Genomic DNA, 23690 nt, shown 5'->3' on the forward strand with positions numbered 1-23690 from the left:
GAGCCTCCAGGTAGGCTGGCTGGTAGGCACGGCAGGTAACAGGCAGGGTAACAGGCAGGTGCTTCTAGGCAAGCGGGCTGGCAGGCACGGCAGGTAACAGGTAGGAGCCTCCAGGTAGGCTGGCTGGCAGGCACGGCAGGTAACAGGCAGGAACCTCTAGGTAGGCTGGCTGGCAGGCACGGCAGGTAATAGGCAGGTGCTTCCAGGTAAGCAGGCGGGCAGAGGCCATAGACAGACTGGCGGACTGGCAGTAGGCAGACTGTAGGGCTGGAGAGTAGACAAGTAGACGGACTGAACTTGTAGTCTGGCTGGCGGGCTGGACTTGTAGTCTGGCTGGCGGGCTGGACTGGTAGTCAGGCTAGCAGCGGGACCTGAGGGTTGAAGCAGAGTATCACACACAAAGCTACAACCTTGCACGGGCACCTCCATATTGAAGGAGGTGCCTTTTATAGGGGAAGTCCTCCGGCCATTGGACTTTTTAAGAGGGCGGGAGAGCGCGCGCACGTGCCCTAAGCACAGGGCCAGGGAAGCTGCATGCACCAACAGCAGCTGCAGGGAGGCCACAAGGCGCCAGAGCAGGACCGCGGCGGTAATGGGGACGGTATCTCTGGCGGGCAGGAGGCAGAGACGCTGATGCTACACTTCTAAATGGCAGAGGTGTGATGGGATAATTCGATTCATCTCTACTTACAATTAAAAATGGCATAATATGAGCACTACAGTATTTTAAAGAAACACTATCCAATTCTTAAGACAGAATCGTCTTTGCAATCAAGTCTACCAATCGCCCCTCTAATGACATCTAAACATTGTAGAAATTGAAAAGATTTGTTAGCTAAAAGCCACTACACACCACCTGTGGCAAATTTGTTTGGAAATAGGGGTCCTAATTTGGGATTTTTTTCCGTGCGGCCGCTGTCTCGCCTGCAGCAATGTCCTTTGCAGTTCTTCCTCCACGTCGGCTGATGGACTACGCCAATTTACAATCAAACATCATATCACTTGTACTAGTACAAATGTAGTTTACTATGCTACTTGCGGATGTTCAAAGATATACATCGGACTTACAACCCGAGAATTGTGGGTACGCATGCGGGAACATGTGTGGGACATTGCTGCGGCCAGGACAGCGGCTGATATTACCCAATTAAAAACTATCCCCTGACATTTTAAGATGCACCTTGACTGTAGCCAAAAGTCCTTCAAGATGATGGGGATTGACCTCATCCATGCTGGTATATGGGGAGGAGATATAGGGAAACGTTTGGCGCAGTGCGAGACCAAATGGATTGTCACCCTGGGGACCCTAGTTCCATGTGATCTTAATGAAGCACTCAGCTTCTCATCCTTTTTATAAGTTATGACTTTGACACTTGCCACCACTGTCACCAAGCAGTTTGTGTCTTGTTTTTAATTTTCCATTTATTTTTAATTTTATGCTAATTTAATCTTCTTTTGTGAATCCACCTGCAGTTTCTGGTTCCCTTTACCTGAGACTGATTCTATGCACATTCCTCCGGCAATCTGAGGCAGCGGATATTATCTACAGATGCTTACCGTGCTTTCTGCATACCATCATACAGCTCTAGGAATGATCAGCTTCAGTGAAGGATCGACATAAAACAATTTCCTTGTACTTTTGTCTAGTCAAAATGTAATTTTATTAATTATATAATGATGATTTTTGTGTGTTTGCTGAATTTATGACATATTTATCGTATTTATTGCATATATAATTTAAACACACAATGCATTTTGTCTTCTTTCTTCTTTTTTTTTCTATTTCCTTCTGTTCTTCTGCATTCCTATTGTGATGGTGACCCTTTGGAGATTAGTCTTATTTTATTTTAATCTCTACCTATACTCACCACTGGATCGTGAGCGCGTGCCCTCTTCTCTGTCTCGTGGGCACCGTGCCCCGGCGTCTTTATGGTGATCTGGGCATGCTGAGAGTCTTTGTGCCTCCTGGTATGCTGGGGTTCAGCTTGACAGCTGGGGGCGGGCGTTCTGCGAGTGCAGTGATCTGCGCTGCCCACCCGCTCTTGTTGGTGAGATAGGACCCTGTGACCAAATCACATGGTATAAAGGTCCTACAGATGGGATTCCTCTACTTACCCTTGAGAAAGCGTGTGGTTAACATGCGAAACGTGCGTACGTAGGGCTCTGCACTTTCTGCTTGCGCATTCCCTGGGGGGGCTTCACCTGCCACATGGGTAAGGTTTGTTTTTAGTGAATTATTTGATGATGGTTTTTCTGACATACTTTCATTTACACATGTGTGATGTATCATTGATTGTATACATGTCAGGATTCCACCTATCAGTCGTAATATAATACCTTCTATACTTGCATGTTGCATGTGTTTTCCCTTCCCCAGGGTTTTTGCTTGTTGCTATTTTGCCTGTCCTGGTTAGTTGTAAGAATGTTTTTAACCAGAATTTAATATAAATGTATATTTTATACACACTCCCTTTGCTCTTCCTCTTTTCAAGTATTCATTTGGGAGTGTTCTAGATTTCTTTACATGCATTAATGATCTATAATGATCTAATTATTTGTATCTCAATATGCCTATGGGACTTGTATTTCACCTCTCCCTACTCTGCCTGATTCCGGAGTATACAGTGATGAGCATAGGGTCCCAGGTCTTATATAGACCCGATGACGCTATCCGGCCAGACAATCACAGTAATGCCACAACCAACATGGCTACGGCATTACAGTGACTGGCAGGCAATCCCTGCCTGTTTATTCACTGTCTAAAAAGCACCTAATATGCAGGGAGGGGACCCGAGCTCCCACCCGAGCTTTTAAAAAAAATACTCTTTGAATAACAACCATCCCGAGCACAGTGATGCTCGGGCGAGTAATGACGAGCATGCTTGCTCATCACTACTTAAATTGCCTGCACAATACAATATAGCAATATTGCACTGTATTGTAAAATTAGCACTTTTCTATGAAGCCCAGACACAATGTGGGCTTCATAGGTGTATAAAAGTGCAAGTAAGGGGGCATTCAGTTAGTCCATGGCTCCCATTGTAACACCATCTCCATTTAATTGCCAACCCATTAATGCTTCTGTCACAATTACAGTGGCATCTAAGGGTTTAAACTGCTTTCCCTTATTGCACCAGTTAGACTCCTGTTCTGGCGCTGCAACACCGCCTGAGCCCGTTCCATACATGCAGTGTGCACAGAGCTGAATGGGATCACCTAGGGCTCAGGCACTTATCAGGGTTCACCAGGTGCTGGCACAAACCTGTTCATGAATAAAGGCCCAGACGCTCATTAAGGTTGGGAAATCCACCAATTCAAGTAGTTTGATTTTGAGCTCCAATTCCCTTGATTGTTCCCTGCAAATAACCTGCCACCAAGTGGCCAAACAAAGTCTTAGTGGGTATAGGGGGGTGGAGAGATATAGCTGTTGGCCAAACCAGAGTTATACGCATTACAAAGCCATGCATGTCATAGAGGCAGATAGGTAGGTGAATTCATGTAGGTGATATGGGGGCCTCGAAGAGAACCTGGTTGGTCCCATTAATTTTGCTATTATGTGGCGAGAGGCATGTGTCGGACTACTATATCCAGACTGACTGCCTTATTAGCTTGGATGTAGGTAGGGAATCAATCTAAGAGGATCTGGTAAATCTTTTTATTTTATTTCAAGGAGGAAATTCTCCAATTGCCAAAAATGTTACATTGGAATCCCTCATACAGTAGTGTTCAAAATAATAGCAGTGTGTTCAAAAATTAAGTTAAGCATAAAATCGTAATACTAGTTTTTATTTCCATGCATTGGGAACATTCCACACTGTTTTCTAATTCAAAATATGAAGAGGATGTATATAATTTTTAACGACTTTACAGAAAATAACAAAAAATGAACATTGGGCTGTTCAAAAAAATAGCAGTGTCTGCATTTGTCTTTACAAACTCACAACATGTACAATTTCTGCCATCTGTCAACTGTTATTGACTACTTCCCACAATTTTTTGGCATTTGTTAGCTTTGCCTCAAACTGCATTTTTGATGTAACCAAGAGTTTGCTCATTTACTGGTGATATGCCCTTGAAACTCCCATTTCAAGGGCATATCCTCTTCAGCATAAGGCAACATGACCTCTTCGAGTATTTTAATATATGCAAACTGGTCCATGATCCTTGGTATGCGATAAATAGGTCCGGCACCATAGTAAGGGAAACATGTCCATATCATGATGCTTGTGACGCGCCCCCTGGGACATATTCCTTTTTGAGGGGAATACCCGGCACCGGATCAGATGGGGGGTTGTAGTCTCCGAGCGGCTGTGACCCGGTCCCGTGCCCAGGGCGTCAAGCTCAGGGTTATGTGGCAGTCTTTACTGATGTTATTAAAGTTCGTTGTGTCGACTACGCCACCCGTTGTGATGCGGTCACTGTGGCCGCCGCTGCAGCAGGGTCCGCTGAGGCTGATGGTGGATGCGCAGCTTGGTGGGATAACCCCCAACGGGAGGGGTATAGCCTCAGAGGGGACAGGCGCAGAGGATGGGGGTTGTGGTGGTGCGGTGCAGCCGGTAATGATGACAGACTCGGGTAGTGCAGTTAAGGGTCTTTACTTACTGCAGATGTTCCTGGTCACTCTAGCTCCAAGTGACCTCCCGAGCCGTGCTGCGTCCACCAGGTCCTGGATCCGGCCAACCCCCAAACAAGTCCGGAGCGTGGCCCTGAGCTCTCCCTCTGTCCTTACTTCAGCCATCCCCACCAGTGATTCACCTAAGTCCAGCTCCCTCGGGCCTTCTGTTGGGCAACCTTTGGCCTTAGGTTCCCTGACCCTTCCTGTGGTGTGCCTTCAGGGTGAATGTAGTGGGTGACCGTGACAGACACTGCCCACGGTCTCCGGTCTCTGGCTGGGGAATGTCTTTGCCCCCACCAGCTTGGGTTCCGGTACCCTCTTGCTGACTCCTCACCCGGTGTTCTTATTTGGGTTCTTGGGTCCCTTCTTTGTCCCCCTCTGGGTCTCCTTCTTTACTCCACTCTCTCTCCAGGGCTGTTGTTTCTTTCTCTCTCTTTCTGCAGGCTTGTCCTCTGCATCTGACTTACTCTCTGCGTCTGACCCTGATCCTAGTTGGTGCCCTCCTTATATATCCCTCTATGTGTGAGCTCAGGTGACCAGCACCCAATGAGCTCCTATCACTACCCAGACTGCTCCCCCTATCTGCCCCTACACTACATGGGATGTTCCTCCCCCCTCCCACTCCAGCCAGGAACAGGCTCGGTCGCACCTGCACATTTCTAAGTGGGAGTGCCGTCGGCCTGCTCCTCTGGAATGGGATGTATGTAGTGCATGCAGTCTATCTGAGCTCAGTTCCACACTCCATCCTTACCCGGGAGTGGAATATCACACCTCTGGGTTGAGGTGCAATACCCCTGTAGCAGCCGAATCCTCAGGGTGCTACATTCCCCCCTGGTAAATCACAGCACGTCCTCGGGCTGCAAAGACAAAAACACCAAAACATACAAAATTTTTATATCAACAAAAACATGTAAAACATTATATATATATAAAACTTTTTCATATAAACATTCTCGTCGTCTCTTTCTTTCTTCCTCCTCTGGTCACCGTGCAACTCGTGACCAGGTAAAGTGCGACAGTCTTTTGATAAGCAGTTTCTCATAAAACCAGTAGGGGGCGCCTTAGGAAGCGCAACTATGTACAGGGAAGTTTTGGCCGTTCTCAGTCCCCGGCCAAGTAAAGGGAATGGGATGGCTGCTCACAGTCCTCAGCCTGGTTTGGGTAGGGGACACACGGGTTAAACTGTTCACTGGTCCCAACGGGGACTAAACTTTAAAGCAGCCACGGTTACTTGGGTACCCCGACGGGTAACTATTTACATCTCCTTTGTACTATTTCAGTCATAGTACCTTCTAGCCTTGAACCCGTCCGGGTCTTCTGGCTCCTCCTCCCTACACCGCAACTCCTCCTCTGTCAGGCGATGCATGTGGAGGGCGTAAGGTCCCTTGGCACACTTGTGCCGGGTGAACGTTACCTCGTCACCGACGTAGAGGTCACGGCCTTTGTGACCCTCTGGCAGGTGAGACTCGACATCCCGTCGGGTAACGAAGACGTCACCCATGGTGTTCCGGTCCTTTATGAAGCCCCACCCATGCTGCGCATTAAACTTTATTACCGTCCCGATGGTACGGGGACGATCTGCTGCATAGGGGTCTCTTCTGGTCCGACTCTTTTGCTCCGCGCTGCGGGTCTGGGCCCATTGCTCTCTGGCCCGCCTCTCCTCCCGCTCTCTCTTGAAGTCTGCCAGCTGTTGACGGCAACACTCGGTACGCTCTGCTGCAGCTGCCCGAGTCTCTCCGGTGAACCCCATCAAATCTTCTCCCGTGGGGTCCCACACGAACTGGGCTTCCTCGAGTGGAGGCGAGACCCGAGTCACGGGCTTCGGAGCCGGGATTAGGGGCTCACACAAGGGCTCTAGTCTTTGCTGCCGCTCTAGCTCAGGGTACCCTTCGGGCCAGATGAAGGGCCGCCCGTCCGGCCATGTGAGCTGGCCGAAGAGGTCCTCCCCCAGGTGTGGCACCCTTGGTATTACGGGCGCGGGCGCGGTGGTGATGGCGCCCGGGTTGCCCAGGCCTTGCGGCCAGGCCTGGGGCACCTGGAAGGTGAAGGGCACCGTTAGGACGGCGGCGCCCTGGGTTACCTGGCCTTGAGACCAGGCCGGAGGCTCCGCGGAGGTAGATGGCTCTGCTTTGGATGCGGCGCCCGGAAACGCTAGGCCCTGTGACCAGGCCGGAGGCTCTTCTTCCTGCGCCACGCTCCGGGTCACGACGCGTGACGTCACCGGGGTCGCGACGGCGGCTTCCGGTCGGGGCCTAGTCGGTGGCGGTGTCATGGCGGTCTCGGGTACGGCAGGGGGACCTTCGGGCTCTGCGACGGGGAGCTGGGGCAGGTAAGTGGTCTTCCGGTATGGGGTATAGGCATCCCCCTTACCTGCTGCCATGCGTCTCGCTCCCTCTTCTGCGCCGTCTCCGGCCTTGGGTCCTCCCGCGTCATCCGCAGAGGCAGTCGGTGTCTTCTTCCAAGGGAGCGGGTTCCGTGGACGGGTTCCAGCTTGCTGGGCCATCTCCCGGCTCCACTCCGCCAGGATCTCCCTCTGCACTCGGGCCATCCTTCCCGCGAGGCCCTCCAGGGCACTCCGCGCGCACTCCCGATCTCGGGGAAGCTGCGCCAGGATCTCCGCTAAGCCTAGCGGGGTTGTTGACTCCAGCAGGCTCCTGACCATCGGGTCGGTGCTGCTCTGCTCTGCTTCCGGCAGGCTCCTGGCCAGCGGGCCGGTGCTGCTCTGCTCTCCTCTTTCTTCCTTTTGCAGGCTCCTGGCCAGCGGGCCGGTGCTGCTCTGCTGCCGCTCCATTCCCGGGTCTACTCTTTCTCTCCTCGACTCCGGGTGCTCTTGCTCTGGACACCTTGCCTCCGGGTGCGCTCGTTCTAGACTGCTCCAAGCGACACCCATCTTTTCTCTTTTCTTTCGTCTCCTCCCACTTCGAGGGCGGTCCCGGGGCAACTCGGTGACTGTCAGCTCCAGGGGTAGTTCTTTCACGCTGACAGACACCTCCAGCATCACAGTCTCTGTTGGTGGGGGCGGTTTCCACTTTTGGCGCCATTTTCTGTCCTGGCCCACGATGGGAGGTGGCCTCTTGCCCTCCTTTGGCACGCCCATAATGGCGTCCGCTGCTCTTCCAAGGCGGGAAATCTGCGGTTTTGGCGGGAAGCGTCGCCCAGTGGCGGGAAACTCTGCAGATGGCGGGAACAAGCTGGAAATGGCGGACAATCGGCGGGAAACGACTGGTGATGGAGTCCGATGGCGTGGACCCTCCGGAACCGGCGGGAGACTTCTTTCTGAGGTAAACTTGCACTTTTCTTCAGGCACGCAGTACCCGGGTGTTGCGGGCACGTAATCCTGCCGACTACGCCAAAGTTGACGCGCCCCCTGGGACATATTCCTTTTTGAGGGGAATACCCGGCACCGGATCAGATGGGGGGTTGTAGTCTCCGAGCGGCTGTGACCCGGTCCCGTGCCCAGGGCGTCAAGCTCAGGGTTATGTGGCAGTCTTTACTGATGTTATTAAAGTTCGTTGTGTCGACTACGCCACCCGTTGTGATGCGGTCACTGTGGCCGCCGCTGCAGCAGGGTCCGCTGAGGCTGATGGTGGATGCGCAGCTTGGTGGGATAACCCCCAACGGGAGGGGTATAGCCTCAGAGGGGACAGGCGCAGAGGATGGGGGTTGTGGTGGTGCGGTGCAGCCGGTAATGATGACAGACTCGGGTAGTGCAGTTAAGGGTCTTTACTTACTGCAGATGTTCCTGGTCACTCTAGCTCCAAGTGACCTCCCGAGCCGTGCTGCGTCCACCAGGTCCTGGATCCGGCCAACCCCCAAACAAGTCCGGAGCGTGGCCCTGAGCTCTCCCTCTGTCCTTACTTCAGCCGTCCCCACCAGTGATTCACCTAAGTCCAGCTCCCTCGGGCCTTCTGTTGGGCAACCTTTGGCCTTAGGTTCCCTGACCCTTCCTGTGGTGTGCCTTCAGGGTGAATGTAGTGGGTGACCGTGACAGACACTGCCCACGGTCTCCGGTCTCTGGCTGGGGAATGTCTTTGCCCCCACCAGCTTGGGTTCCGGTACCCTCTTGCTGACTCCTCACCCGGTGTTCTTATTTGGGTTCTTGGGTCCCTTCTTTGTCCCCCTCTGGGTCTCCTTCTTTACTCCACTCTCTCTCCAGGGCTGTTGTTTCTTTCTCTCTCTTTCTGCAGGCTTGTCCTCTGCATCTGACTTACTCTCTGCGTCTGACCCTGATCCTAGTTGGTGCCCTCCTTATATATCCCTCTATGTGTGAGCTCAGGTGACCAGCACCCAATGAGCTCCTATCACTACCCAGACTGCTCCCCCTATCTGCCCCTACACTACATGGGATGTTCCTCCCCCCTCCCACTCCAGCCAGGAACAGGCTCGGTCGCACCTGCACATTTCTAAGTGGGAGTGCCGTCGGCCTGCTCCTCTGGAATGGGATGTATGTAGTGCATGCAGTCTATCTGAGCTCAGTTCCACACTCCATCCTTACCCGGGAGTGGAATATCACACCTCTGGGTTGAGGTGCAATACCCCTGTAGCAGCCGAATCCTCAGGGTGCTACACTTGCACCACCATGCTCCACTGTATTCAGAGTCTACTATGCCTATGCAGAGTTTGGGGGTCGTCTGGCAAACTGTCTGCGGCCCTTTGACCCCAAAAGAACAATTTTACTTTCATCAGTCCATAAAATGTTTCTCAATTTCTGCCAGTTGATGTGTTCTTTGGCAAATTGTATCCGCTCCAGTACATGTCTTCTTTTTAACAGTGGGACTTTGCGGGGCCTTCTTACTAAGATTAGAGTCACATAGGCTTCTTCTGACTGTCACAGGTAACTTGAGACTGTCTTTGATCATCCTGGAGCTGATCATTGGCTGAGCCTTTGCCATTCTGGCTATTCTTTGATCCATTCGAATGGTAGTCTTCCGTTTTCTTCTATGTCTGTATGCTTTTGCTTTCCATTTTAAAGCACTGGAGATCATTTTAGCTGAACAGCCTGTCATTGTCTGCACTTCTTTATAAGTTTTACCCTCTCCAACCAACTTTTTAATCAAAGTACTCTGTTCTTCTGATCAATGTCTCGAACGACCAATATTTCTCAGGTTTTCAAGGAGAAATGCATGTACAACATGTGCTGGCTTCACCCTTAAATAAGGGCCACCTGATTCACACCTGTTTCTTCACAGAATGATTGGCCTCACTAATTGAACTCCACACTGCTATTATTTTGAACACTACTTTAAACCAGAATATACACTGGGTGAAATAAGTATTGAACACGTCACCAATTTTCAAAGTAAATATATTTCTAAAGGTGTTATTGACATGAAATTGTCACCAGATGTTGAGATCAAGCCATCCAATCAACAGGCAAAGAAATCAAACCATGGATGTCCATAAATTAGGTTATGTGTATTACTGACATATTTATTAACAAATATACAATAAATAACCAATATTCAATAATAATACTGTGAAGACAGGGGTTCTGGGAGCTACCAGATCTGGCATCACATCACTTAATTCTCCATTGACCATTTTATCATCAGCTATAAAACCTCAGCTCTACGGCACCACACTACCATTGTACGTGGTAGATTAACCCCACCACAAGCTACCAGGGTCAGACCCCATCCAAGCCAGGTGCCAGATGAGCCCCTCTTCAACTTGATAATGAAGGGAACCATCCATATGATTCCCCCACCAAAAATTCTATAACCTACTCCAAGGACCCAGCCTCCAGCCACAACGAACGGTCCTGAAACCTCAGACCTGGGCTGTGACCACCCAACAAGACCAAAACTTCCCCTATCCCTTACTGAAGTGCGAGTGCCCATAAATCTATCCCAACTGCATTCAAGTGTTGACATCATTCAACCAGAAATTCCCCTCACCAGATTCCAACTCGTGATGTCTAATATAAATTCCCACATTCAGCACCATTAAAGCAGATCTGGCCCTAATCACCTTAATTCTGACCCTATTGATCCCTTTTTCTGTTCTTGCGAATCTCCATTTAAATAAACAAATTTGATTTAATGATGGTGACTTGTTTGTATTCTCAACTATATTCAATGGAAAAGGTGAATTTGTTGGTAACATGCTGTATGGGTTTTTCTCCTCACTTAGTAATAATGCCTCCGTGGGTCTAGTCCCTGCTATGACTGCAGCCCATTCTATAGTCCATTTTGGGTCCCTCCAAGTCTCTGGCTTGTATCTACAGCAGGTTTATTGTATTGGTAGGTGTTGGAGAAGGCTCTTTGGTGCGGATGAGTTCCCCCCCAGGAATGGATTTGATGGTAGGTTGTGGGTGACGGGGGGCATGCAGCAATGTGTTACCTGCTGTGTCTTACCTATACAAATCTGGATCTACAGAGCGGCTCACACTATTAACCCTCAGTGTAATATCCAACACATTTATGGAAAGTGATTGTACATTGCTTGTAAAACGAAGATTAAGACTGTTCTGATTGAGGTAAGAGGTAAATGCTGGAACGGACGATACATCACCTGACCGACTATCACTAATGATGTCAGTTTATACTGACACGATACATTTTCCTGTAATAACTACTACTAACAATCTTGGTCCACAACGGATTTGTATTGCTGCAATGTTTCCATGAGAGGTGGTTTGTTAGCTTGCACTGACATTGGGTATTTCCCGGTGGTGGCTGTTTGGTACCTTATGTGCACAGCAGATTTGTATTAATGCGAAGTGTGAACAGTGTTGATGTCAGTTCACACTGACATGCTGCATTTTCTCTACAGTAGCTGATTGGCAATGATGGCACAGAACAGGTTCACTTTAATGTAGAGTGTTCACAAAGGATATTAGATGTCAGTTTATACTGACACGATGCAGGGGATATGGTTCACAGTATTGGTGCATTAATGTGTTTCTGTATTGAAGAGGAAAGTTCGCAGGAGAATATTTTGTCAGTTTATACTGACACGATACATTTTTTTAGTACATTTGCTACAATTAACTTACGTAATGTGTAACGGCTTCACACTGATACAAAGTATTAACAAGGGATGGTTGAATTCAGTTCATGCTAAGGCTTTGTGCCCATTATGCGTTTTTTAAGCATTTCCGCAGCGGCAATTACGCTTAAAAAACACTTAGTAGAAGGTCTGCCATGTTCCCCAATGATAATCCGCATGTGCTGTGCACATCCTGCGGAAATTTACGCTGCTGGTTATCATTGCGGAGAAATCTGCAGCACTACCATTAATTTTGCGTAAACGCGACTTTTTCGCCGTCATTGACTTGCATTGGAGCGCATGGATTCCGCATCCCTGCATCTGCAATGTGAGGATGGTACCCGGGTCTGGAGGACAGGAGACTCTCCTCCGGACCCGGGTACCATAGTAACTGTAAAAAAAAAAAAGAATAAAAATAAAATAAAAAATAAATATTATACTTACCTTCTGATGACCCCGGTTTCCATAGCGATGCGTCTCGGCTTGCCAGCAACTCGCTATGGTCTGAAAAGGACCTGCCGTGATGGTCATTTAGTCATGTGACGGGTCACGCGACCGCTGACATCAGTGACTAGCCCAGGGGATGGGGATGACTTGGTACCCGGGCCTTTGCCTGGCCTTGGGGATGTTTCGGTGGTCGGCTCCCGGGCCCGTACCCTGGGGTCACTCTTTAATAAAGGGATTGTTTGTTAATTTTATGAAAGTTCGTGACGCCACCTGTGGTTTCTGGTGAGAAGCACCAGCGCTGCAGCAGTCCACTGAGGCCGGTGATAAGGCAGCTCGATGGTATAGCTTCCCACAGGTGGAACTAGGCCTCAGGGCAGCGTACAGAAAGGGGGATGCAGGACAGGCAAGACCCAGCTGGATCAGAGCAAGAACGGGGACGGACACGGTAGTCATTTCAGTACCTTTTACTGGTGGTAATTCAGGCACATCCTGGAGCACTGTAGGGTGAAGGGTGCATATCAGGATCCTCCCCAATGAGCGGGTGTAGGGCCTCCTGTTTCTTGCCTCCGTGTAGTAAGTTTCTGACCTGCCTGGATCTAGGCCTAACTTTGTCTCTGTCCTGCGCTGGCTGACTTTGTGGTAGGGCCTTTTCTTGGAATACACGCTCCTCAGCTTGCGGGGCCTATGTGTCTCCCGGCTCTGTTACGTATCAGGACTTTAACGATCCTGGGACCTGTAGTTCTCCAGGGATTCCGGTTATGCCTTACTGAGTCATAGAGATCCCGGTAAGCTCGGACCCGGTGTCTGGTAAATGAATTAGGGTGAGCTGGTTAAGCTCCTCTGCCCTCTATGTACTAACTCTCCACTCGCCTTCGGCCTACTCGGGCCCTCACTAGGCTATTCACGCTAACGGCAGCTTGCCGCGCTTCACCGATCTTATGGCGCCGGCACACCTAAAGCTCACTATTCTGAGCTACAACTCAACTGAGCTCGACTCTGTATTCAGACCTGTACTTGCTGAACTCTCCAGAGGAACTGAACTGCCTAGCTCCACCTTCCCTATTTATATTCCTAACGGGCTCCCTCTGCTGGTCTGAAGTGGAAGGAGGAGATGTGTGAATGTTTATGGGGGCCTCTTGTGGAGGAATCCATCAATGCACTCTTCCAGGATCTGTGATACCAAGCGCAGCTGGGTGTCACATTCCCCCCTAGCAAAGCTCAGCACTCCCGGGCTGAAGTACATTTTGTAATAACAATAATAACATGAACAATGCTATAACAATCTTCCCTTTATGGGAGGCACCAAGCTTAAACGTTGCATAACAATATAACCAAATACAAAGTGTCCTCAGAATTCAAGTCTCTTGTGGTGAGGTTCTCAGGCAGGATGTCCATCTCACAGGGTAGAGTACTTGGTGCTTTTGAGGGACCTGTCCCAAACCCTCAACGTAGGCCCCGGGGTGGCTGCAGGGCATGGAGATCCCGAGTTGGACCTCCAAGAGCTACTCCAGACAGGTTTTCCTTCTGAGGTCGCCTAAAAGGGCACTCCAAGGAGTGCAATTATATACAAAAAGCAGTTTTTGGGCTGCACATAGTCCTCAGCCACGAAGTTCTTAAGTAAATTAAAGGAATTAATAAGGTAAAGTGTCCATATCACTTGAACTGTTCTATAATAAAGCAAAGCACAAAGTAATATACATATGCGTGAAAATACACAATAACACAGTACATTACAATTTAATACCCCAGGGGTAACTATCTACATTATCAGAAATTTGACCATTTTACTGCTTGTACCTGACAGGGGGTTGACCTCACGTGCTACGTGTTGATCTGCGTAGTACCGGGATGCGTGAAGTACTAGTAGGTGCACTACCTCCCAATGTGTCAGTACTAGGTGTGGAGGGGCGACAAGGCTGCATTGACCTCGCTACTGGACTAGCAAGCATACCATTGGCTGGGCCTTCTAGCTCCGTTCCAATCGGGGATCCTTCTTCCGGGGATTCTGTTTGAGCACGCTCTTCTGCAGCACTTAGAGGTTCTTCTTGCTGTGGGTAGAAGGTAATTACAGGGATGACCACTGCTCCTCCTAGTTGAGGCCAATCTGCCGGGAAATCTCCTAAGTCAGTGTGGATCACTGCTTCTTTAGGCTCCTCCGGTTTGGTGAGAGGCACTCCTTCTTGGGGTTTTAGTAGGCAGGACACAACTTTAGGTGGTCCCTGGATACTGTTGTAGATGTTCTTCCTCCATCTCTACTAATTATGCAGGTCTTCTTATTATCTTTTATTCTTTTTCCCACTGGTCGTCAGGTTTATGATTTCGTCTTTTCCTTTTCAATACTACTTCACCAGGTGTGAAAGGTTCTGTGGGCGCGTATTTGTTGTAGTGCGCCTCCTGCTTATCTCTCACCCGAGTGAGACTGTCCTCCACACAGGCTTGTACCCTCCTGTACTGCTCCTGTCTGGTCATGTCCCAGTCCTCAGTGGTCATATCAGCGTCAGGCTCAACAACACCAAGCTCCAGGTCCATGGGCAGCTTTCCTGGCCTTGCCCGCATGAGATATGCCGGAGTGCAATTGGTGGAACTTACTGGTATATGATTGTACAGATCTACTAGATCAGGTAGTAGGTCTGGCCACTGATTTCTCTTCTCAAGTGGTATGGTCTTTAGCAGGTCGATGATGATGTTGTTCATCTTTTCACAGAGACTGTTTGTTTGTGGATGGTACGGTGTAGTTCTGATTTTCTTACAACCGTATAGATGGCAGAACTCCTTGAACAACTAGGCCTCAAAGGCCGGGCCTTGGTCCGTCAGCACTAGAGATGAGCGTTGTTCGACTCGAACGATTTGAGAAAAATTCGGCTGTTCGAGGTTATGTTCGATAACTGTTCGTGCACCAAAATCATAACTGGATTTTTTCTCAGTAATGATGAAAATTAATGTTAATACGCAGTTTGAGTGTACAGCGGGGTGGGGGGAGGGGCAGGGGATGGATCTCTGCAGGAATAATGAAGATCTCCATTTTTTTTTCTCTTTCCCGCATTTACAGTGGGGAGGTGCAATCTGTCAACCTATCAGCAGCGCACACACGGAGCGAAGTAATTTTTTTCACACAAGCAAGGGCATGTGTCATTGGCAGTGTATGTCACATGTCCTTGCCCTATAAGACCAAGCCATTTTCCCCGTCGCCACCATTTTCTCACTGCTGCAGCTGCGTGTTAGACGGCACCGCTGTTGCTGTGTGCGCTATACCTTGTTAATTTCAAGCCAATTTTCGCACAAATCTACAGATAGCTTGGGAGTAGGGAATAGTTGTGATTGCAGTGCTTTTAAGGACTAGGTTACAGCATTTCCTATGACTTTTATCAGGCAGGTCTGTGCTCTTAAATAGATAGATTGTGGGAGTAAAGACTAATTGTAATTGCAGTCCTTTTCAGGACTAGGTTACATCAGTTCCTATCAGTTTTTGCCAGGCAGGTCTGTGCCAGTGCTGTGCAAGTTTTTTTCACAGCATTTGGCTGAATCTAGCAAAGCTAATCCTTTTTGGCCTATTGCAGAGTGTGTTAGTCAGTGGAGTAGCCTATCTGTGTTGCAAGATATACCACCTGTGTATAGAATACCAATTTTTTTACTGCACCTAGTGAAGTAAAATCTTTTGGGCATAGCATCATTCTATTAGTCCATCTATACTGACCTCCATCAGGTTGCAAATTGAATATAATTTTTTTCTGCATCTAGCTCTGAAAAAATATTTGGGCTTCTAGCAGTGTGTGGGACTTGTTCTATTAGTCCATCTATACTGACCTCCATCAGGTTGCAAACTGAATATAATTTTTTTCTGCATCTAGCTCTGAAAAAATATGTGGCCTTCTAGCAGTGTGTGGGACTTGTTCTATTAGTCCATCTATACTGACCTCCATCACGCTGCAAATTAAAAATAATTTTTATCTGCATCTAGCTCTGAAAAAATATTTGGCCTTCTAGCAGTGTGTGGGACTTTCTCTATTAGTCCATCTATACTGAGCTCCATCAGGTTGCAAATTAAAAATAATTTTTATCTGCATCTACCTCTGAAAAAATATTTGGGCTTCTAGCTGTGTGTGGGACTTGTTCTATTAGTCCATCTAGACTGACCTCCATCAGGTTGCAAACTGAATATAATTTTTTTCTGCATCTAGCTCTGAAAAAAATATTTGGCCTTCTAGCAGTGTGTGGGACTTTCTCTATTAGTCCATCTATACTGACCTCCATCAGGTTGCAAACTGAATATATATTTTTTCTGCATCTACCTCTGAAAAAATATTGGGCTTGTAGCTGTGTGTGGGACTTGTTCTATTAATCCATCTATACAGACCTCCATCAGGTTGCAAACTGAATATAATTTTTTTCTGCATCTACCTCTGAAAAAATATTTGGGCTTCTAGCTGTGTGTGGGACTTGTTCTATTAGTCCATCTATACTGACCTCCATCAGGTTGAAAATTCAAAATAATTTTTTTTCTGCATCTACCTCTGAAAAAATATTTGGCCTTCTAGCAGTGTGTGGGACTTTCTCTATTAGTCCATCTATACTGACCTCCATCAGGTTGCAAATTGAATATAATTTTTTTCTGCATCTAACCCAGCCAATAGTTTTGGCCTAATACCACAGTTTGGCCACTCAGCTCTGCTCGGTTCCCATCCATTGTTTTTTTGTGCAAACAACTCCAGAGTTGTGAATTAGTTAACCACCAAAATTAATGGAAAAAGGCCTGCTGCTGGTGGAAAAGGGAATAGGCGTGTTGGGAAGGGGAAAAAAGGTTGTGTCCGTGGGGTAGGTGTTAAAGTAACAGTAACATCTGCAGAAGAAAGACCATCTTCCAGCCAAACTAAAATGTCTACTTCTTTTAGCGGACAATGTGATAAGATCCCTTTCTTACGGCCACGCCAATCGCTACAAATTCCAGATGAGGCACAAAAACAGCAGGTGCTTCAACGGATATCAAGGGCTCCTTTAAGTGGGCTCTCCTCCACATCAACTTCAACATCACAAATACTCCAGTCCTCAAAGGTGTCACCCCAATCGCACGTGCTTCCTCACAGCTCCCAAATCTCCAGCTGCCCGTCTGAGTATGAGGTAGAACAGATGGTTGAGTCTGCAGAGCTGTTTACTCATACTATAGCCTGGGAATCAGAGGTCGACTCCAGCGCTTCTGTGAATCCAGACGAGGAAATGATCTGCACTGATGCCCAGAATCTTTATGAGTCGGATCCAGGACCAGACGCAGAAGGTTCTGACCATAATGTAGACCCTCATTCCCAAACTGTAACTCCTGTTGGTGGAGACAATGAAGAAGACGAGGAAGACGATGATGAGACTCAAATACCTGATTGGAGCGACAACTTTAGTTTTTTGTCAGGGCAGGAACAGGTTGGCTCTGAGGACGACGGGTGTGATAACACACAGGGTGATGATGATGAGGTTGGAGAACCCACTTACTGTCAACCCACAGTCAGCCAAGAGATGAGGTCAGCAGAGGAGGTGGAGGAAGATGCTGGTGACGACGAGGTCAGGTTGCGCCTTCCTGGACAGAGACGTAGTACTGGAAGCACGTCAACAACTGCATCCTCAAACACAACTCTGCCTCTCACCACAAGTCGTGGTGGCTCTTCAGGTCGCATGGGTGCTAAGCCTTGCATAGCCTGGGCATTTTTTCAGATCGATAAAGATGACCCAACTCGTGTTATCTGTAACATTTGTCAGCAAAAGCTAAGTAGAGGCCAAAAAATACATAGTTTGAGCACTTCATGCATGAACCGGCACATGGACATGAAGCATAAGTTGCAGTGGGAAGCTCAGTGTGCTACAATGCGGCCTAGCCGGCCGGGCCAACCACCGTCTGCCATATCTTGTGCATCCGCGGCCTCTTCATTCTCTGTGACTGGGGGGACAGCAGTCACACCTGTTTTGGGGCGCAGACCTGCCAACTCTTTACCCGCAACAGCCAGCGTGATTGGCAGGTCATCATTTTCTTTGGAGGTGGTAACACCAGCTGGTGTTGAGCGCTGTCCGACATCGATAGCACCACCTTTGGATCAAGGCAACCTAACATGTCCGCCTGCATCTTCCTCACAGACCGGCAGTTTGCCGGGGACACCCTTATCAACCCCGTCTAAGCACAATAGCCAGCCCTCGGTCCCTCAGATGTGGACAAGTAAAAGACCATTTCCTCCTAGCCATTAGAAAGCTAAGAGGTTGAATTTCACCATCTGCAAGCTCTTGGCTACAGAAATGCTGCCTTTCCGCCTGGTGGACACAGAGGATTTTCGAGACCTTATGTCCGTTACAGTGCCCCAGTACCAGATGCCCAGTCGGCACTACTTCTCAAAGAAAGGTGTGCCTGCGCTCCACCAGCATGTCGCACACAGCATCACCGCTTCTTTGAGAAACTCTGTGTGTGACAGGGTGCATTTCACCACAGACACTTGGACGAGTAGGCATGGACAGGGGCGTTACATGTCGCTGACTGGGCACTGGGTAACTATGGTGACAGCAGGACAAGGGGCTGCTGTCCAAGTCTTGCCGTCCCCACGAGTTGTGCGTCAATCCTCTTTATGTCAAAGTTCCTCCACTGCTTCTGCCTCCTCAACCTCCTCTCGGTCTTCCACCTGCACCCAAAGCCTGCCTGGTCATGCCACAAGCTTTCTAACTGCGCAGAAGGGATCCTGCACACCTGCTTACTATGCTGGCAGTAGGGCTCAACGTCATCAGGCGGTTTTTACTTTGAAATGTCTGGGAAATGTGAGTCACACAGCTGAGGAGTTGTGGTCAGCTCTGGAGAACCAATTTCATGAATGGTTGTCTCCAATGGACCTGAAACCAGGGAAGGCCGTGTGCTGGGGCAATGTCACACACGTGCCTTGTATGGCTCACGTGTTGAACCTGGTTGTCCAGCAATTTTTAGCCCACTATCCCAGACTAGATGGCCTTCTGCAGAGGGCACGGTCGCTGTGTGCTCACTTCCACCGTTCGCATCCTGCAGCTCAGCGACTTACATCTCTACAGAAGTCTTTGGGCCTGCCACTTCACCGGCTAAAATGCGATGTGCCTACCCGGTGGAATTCAACTCTGCACATGTTGCAGCGACTGTGGCAGCACCGACATGCCCTGGTGCAATACGTTCTGATGTATAGCCTGGGCCAACGAGATCCAGAGGTGGGGCAAATCACGCTGGAGGAGTGGTCTCAGATCAGGGACCTATGCACCCTTCTGCACAGTTTTGAAATGGCGACGAAGATGTTTAGTGCTGACGATGCCATTATCAGCATGACTATTCCGGTGATTTACATGCTGGAGCACATGTTAGACAGAATTCGGAGTCAGGTGGTGGCACAAGAGGAGGTGGAGGAAGTAGAGGAGGAGGAGTTGTATGCGGAAGGGCTAACATCTGCAAGGTCCAGACGGTCGGCAGCACCAAGGCGGCAGGCATGTGAGGGTGGGGAAGATGGTTTTACCAGGGCGCATGGTAGCAGCCAAACTAGTGAGGAAGGTGCAGGAGCCCAGGAAGAAGTGGAGGACAAACTGATGGAAGACTCATCAGATGAGGGAGACCTTGATCACATTTCTGTTGTGCGAGGTTGGGGGGAGAGGACAGAGGAAGGAAGCATGATTGTTACCTCGCCACCAACACAACAGGGACTTGGTGCTCCTGGATGCGCAACACACATGAGTGCCTTCTTGCTGCACTACCTGCAACATGACCCTCGAATTGTGAGAATTAGAAATAATCCTGACTACTGGGTTGCCACACTGTTAGATCCCCGGTACAAAAGTAAATTTGCAGAAATTATTCCTGCCATAGAAAAGGATGCACGCATGCAGAAGTATCAGCAGAGACTGTTGCAGAATCTTACATGTGCTTTTCCACAAAACACCAGTGGTGCACGTAGTGAATCTCACAGTTCCAACTTGCCAACCGTGGGACCGTCAAGTGTTCAGCACTCAAACCGTAACAGAACCACAGTATCTGCTGGTAACATCAATTTTGCGGAATCATTTCACCACTTTTTTTAGCCCATCCTTTGCAAGGCCACAGGAGACAAGAAGTCTGACACATAGTCAACGCCTAGAGACGATGGTACAGGAGTATCTCCAAGTAAACATTGAAGCCATGACTGTGTCACTGGACCCTTGCTCTTTTTGGGCTTCCAATCTGGATAAATGGCCGGAGCTAGCCACTTACGCCTTGGAGATCTTGTCATGCCCCGCAGCCAGCGTTCTGTCTGAACGTGTGTTCAGCGCTGCTGGTGGTGTGCTGACAGATAAGCGCACGGGGCTCTCCACTCATAATGTAGACAGACTCACGTTCATAAAGATGAACAAATCATGGATCCGAAACGACTTTTCTACCCCTGTGTCATCCTGGGGAGAGTAAAAGCTTGATGATTGGTTTGTAGCAGTGTGCAGCACTGATTCTATTTTTTGGGCTTTGTAGCAGTGTGCAGCACTGATTCTATTAGGCAATCTATAATAAGCTCCACCAGATTTAAAATTACTAATCATGTTTATCTGTATCTTGACTGGAAAATAATTTGGGCTTTGTAGCAGTGTGCAGCACTGATCCTATTAGCCCATCTATACTAAGCTCCACCAGATTTAAAATTAATAATAATTTTTAGCTGCATCTAGCCCGGAAAATAATTTTGGGGCTCCGAGATGCGCAAGACACATAAGTGCCTTCTTGCTGCACTACCTGCAACATGACCCTCATATTGTCAGAAATCGAAGTAATCATGACTACTGGGTTGCCACACTCTTAGATCCCCCAAACTTTTCGATCAACCTTTTCATTTTAATAAAGACCAAAAAAATGGTCATTTTTGAAATTATAAGCATTAGCAGGTTATTAGAAACTGAAATCAAACAGTTTTCAACTCAAAACTTTATTCTAGGTGATGTTACATTTTCACATAGGACCCCTTGTTCGAAAGGAGCTTCTGAACTCTCTCGTCCATTGAATTTGTCAGGTTTTGGATGGTTTCGGCTTCAATTGTTTTGCATGAGGACAGAATACCCTCCCAGAGCTGTTCCTTAGATGTGAACTGCCTCCCGCCATCATAGACACTCCTTTTGATGATGCTCCAGAGGTTCTGAATGGGGTAGAGGTCAGGGGAGCATGGGGGTCACACCATAAGTTTGTCCCCTTTTATGCCCATATCAGCCAGAGATGCAGATGTTTTATGTGCAGCATGAGATGGTGCATTATCATGCAAAAAAATGATCTTGCTGTGAAATTCACGGTTCTTCTTCATGAACCATGGCAGGAAGTGCTGTTTGAGAAAATCCACATACATTATGGAGTTCATCTTTAGCGCCTTCAGGGATCCTAAAGGGGCCGACAATCTCTCTCCCCATGATTCCAGCCCAAAACATTACTCCACCTCCTCCTTGTTGGCGCTGTAGCCGTGTTTGCGTGGGGTGTCCATCAACCAGCCATCCTCCACTCCATCCATCTGGACCATCGAGCGCTGCACGGCACTCATCCGTGAACAAAACAGTTTTGAAATCAGTCTTCATGTAATGTTTGGCCCACTGGAGCCGTTTCTGCTTGTGTGAAGTGGATAGAGGAGGTCGACAGGATGGCGCATGAACAGCTGCAAACCTCTGAAGGACCCTGCATCTTGTTGTTCGGGGGACGTTGGAGGCACCAGCAGCTTCAAAAACTTGTCTGCTGCTATGACAAGGCTTTTTTGCCGCTGCTCTTTTAACCTGACGTAATTGCCTGTAGGAAAGAGTCCTCAATTTGCCCTTATCAGCACGCACACGTGTGTACTGTGAATCAGCTACATACTTCTTGATTGCCAAGACACTTCATCCTGATCATCGCACAATGTTGATTGTAGTCATGCCTTGACCTAAACACTCCACAATTTGTGGCTTCTCAGCAGCCGACACATCCTTTTTCTTTCCCATTTTGGCAGAAAATGTAGGCTGCTTAATAATGTGAGACAGCCTTCTTAAGTAGTCTTACCTTTCATTGGACACACCTGCCAAACTAATTAGCACAGGTGTCTGCAATTGCTTACAGTGATATAAAGAGCCCTGACACACATCACCATCAATGAGTTTAACTGACAAACAAACAAATTCTTCCCTTATCACTCCTAAACACTTTTTGCATAATAATTTGGAACACAGTGTACATGTGCTTTTCCACAAAACACCAGTGGTTCACGTAGTGAATCTTACAGTTCTAACTTGCCAACCGTGGTCTGTATGGAGTTGTTCAATAAAGGGCCCAAAATTAAGATAACATAGATGGGAGAGGTCTCTATGAATAGGAATTCCTAAGTATTTGATACCCTGTGAGGGCCAGGCAAAGGGAAAGTTGGACTGGATGGAATCCTATATGGATTTGGGGAGGGAGACATCGAGGGCCTCAGACTTCGCTGCATTGATTTTAAAATTTGACCATGTAACAAAGTGATCTATTTCAGCCATAACAGCAGGGATGGATATATGTGATTGAGTGATATATACTAGGACATCATCAGCAAATAGAGAGCACTTGTACTCGGTGCCTCCCACCTCAATCCACCTAATATTGGGGTTATGGCGAATTAATGAGAGCAGGTGCTCCGTCACTAGGATGTATAAGAGAGGGGACAGAGGACATCCCTGCCTTGTCCCATTGGTGATTGTGAAAGGTGATGAAAATGTTCTGATGCACCCCCTGGGCCTTGGGACACCCGGAGCCGGACCCTTTTTGGTAGATGCTGGTGGTTGTAGTCTTCGTGGCGGTGACCCGGTTCCGTGGCTCAGGGTGGTCAAACCAGTGGCGGAACTATTTATGTGGTTTTGATGTTTAAATGTCCGACTATGCCACCCGTGGATTGAGGTCAGAGTGAACCGCCGCTGCAGGGCAGACCGCTGAGGCTGGTGTTGTGGGTGCAGCAGAGCGTAGCATAACTCCCCACGGGAGGAGTATAGCCTCAGGGCAGTGTATGCGGAGGATGGGGGTGATGGTGCAGGGCAGCAGCAGTAACGACACGGAGTCAGTGATGCAGTCCAGGGCCTTTACTCAGTTCTTATTATCCAGACCACGTCTGCAGGTAACGGCTGCCCACGTCGTACTGTGCTCACCAGGTGAGGGGCTCAGACAACTCCCAGATAACTTTGGAGCGCTTCACAGGACCCCCTTTGTGTGTCCTTTGTCTGGCCTTTCTTACCAACGCTTCTGTCCGGCTGCCTCGGGCCTCCTCTTGGTAAACTTGGCGCCAGTTTCCCTGACCCTATGTGGTGCCTTCCTAGCGGGTACAGCGAGGGGCTGCGCCACATAAAATGTCACAGCCTCCGGTTTCTAGCTGAGGGTCGTTTCCTGCCTCCACTAGTTTCGGGACCGGTCTCCCCCTTTGGCCTGACCCCTCCACGCAGGTGGATTCGGGTGTGCGGTGGCGACTCGCCCGTCCGCACCCCTGGGATCCCTTCATTCCTCGTTCCTGGAGCCTTCTCCGCTCCTCTTCCTTCCTTCTCCCTCTTCCAGGCCTGGGCCTCTGTTACTAGGCCCGCCTCCGGAGCAGAGCTCATGCAGAGCCCCTGCTCCCTGCCACTTCTGCTCAAACTTCTCTGCACTGAACTAAGATGGTGCCCACCTTTTATA

The sequence above is a fragment of the Phyllobates terribilis genome, unplaced genomic scaffold, assembly GCF_046119375.1.
Source record: "Phyllobates terribilis strain yellow unplaced genomic scaffold, ASM4611937v1 Scaffold_26__1_contigs__length_17865784, whole genome shotgun sequence".
In the NCBI taxonomy this organism is placed as follows: domain Eukaryota; kingdom Metazoa; phylum Chordata; class Amphibia; order Anura; family Dendrobatidae; genus Phyllobates; species Phyllobates terribilis.